Raw genomic sequence first — 1,357 nt, 5'->3', positions numbered from 1 at the left:
GCGGGGGCGTGGCCCGACGCGGTCAGGTGACCTGCGGCAGGCGGGAAAGGAGGCGGTTGGTCGCCATTTTGGGAGGAGGGCGGTTGAAGGCGGGAAAGTGTGAAGGCGCACAGGGAAGGGGGCCGCGGGGGGAGGGGCCGGCGCCCCACGACCCACACACTGAGGCGGAGAGTCGGGCGTCTCTGGCCATTGTTCCTGGAGGGCGGCGTTAGAACGCAGCATGGGGAACTCTGGCTCCCCGCGGGCCGCTCTAAGCTGCAGCCTCAGAGGGTGTTGGGTGGGGTAGGTGTGAGAGCAAGGGCCCCTCGCAGCGTCGTGGACCCTCGAGGCAGCCCTTGTGCTCCCTAGGGGTCACCGAGCTCTGCCTGCCAGGGGTTTGGGAAGACATGGGGCTGGAGAAGCACAAAGCGGGACATGAAACAGGACACGATCTCCTCTGCCTTTTTATAAGCCAAGTCCTGAGCCGTCTGTAGATCGGGTTCTAAGCTGAGCTGTGTTTCGGGACCGGGAAAGAGGAGAAAACCGGGAGCAGCAATGGCTTGGGAGTCAGGGTGGTTGATGATAGGTCGAGAATTCTGAACCCTGGAACGACTTGGACGGGGATTTAATTCCTTGGAAATTGTGCCCTGAAAACCTATGGAGACATCAGATTCGTGGTTGCCTGGGGTGGGGATGGGGGCTAAGTTTCTAAACTCTAAGAGGATCTGCTTGGGATGATGGACGTATTTTGAAAGTAGGTTGTGGGGGGGGGTGACTGCACAACATGATGACTTTGCTAAAAATCCTTGTGTTGTACACTTTACATGGGTGACTTTCATGTAAATTATAGTAAAGTTTTGATGTTTTAAAAAATGTGATCCCTGGGGTAGGTAGAACAGAGGAGAGGAAAAGGACTGGCATTCCACCTTTGGATTCCTTCATTCAGCAAATATTCATTGAGCTTCTGTTCTGATATACCACAGTGTATGAGTCAAACAGCCCTGCTGTGGCTTATGTTCTAGAGAAAAACTGATAGAAATACAATACAAGCACTAAGTGCCAGCCACATAATTTTCTTTTTTCTAGTGGCCATATTTTTCAAAGTTAGAAAAAAGTGGGAAATTAATAATATTTAACCCTAAATAACCATTTAACCCTAAATGTTATTTCAACATGTAATCAGTACAAATCAGTACAAAAAGTTTTAAAAGATAATTTACCTTGGGGGTGACTCTTTAAAATCTGGCGTGTATTTTACATTGACAGGACATCTCAAGACTAGCCACGTTTCGAGGGTTCCATAGCCAAATGTATGGCTTTGGTACCGAACAACAGGCATATCTAGTGGGGGCAGGCAAAGACATCTAGAATACAATGT

Source organism: Giraffa tippelskirchi, chromosome 7 (genome assembly GCF_054371585.1).
Source record: "Giraffa tippelskirchi isolate mGirTip1 chromosome 7, T2T-mGirTip1v1.2.pri, whole genome shotgun sequence".
In the NCBI taxonomy this organism is placed as follows: Eukaryota; Metazoa; Chordata; class Mammalia; order Artiodactyla; family Giraffidae; genus Giraffa; species Giraffa tippelskirchi.
Note: the sequence above shows the minus strand (reverse complement) of the source record.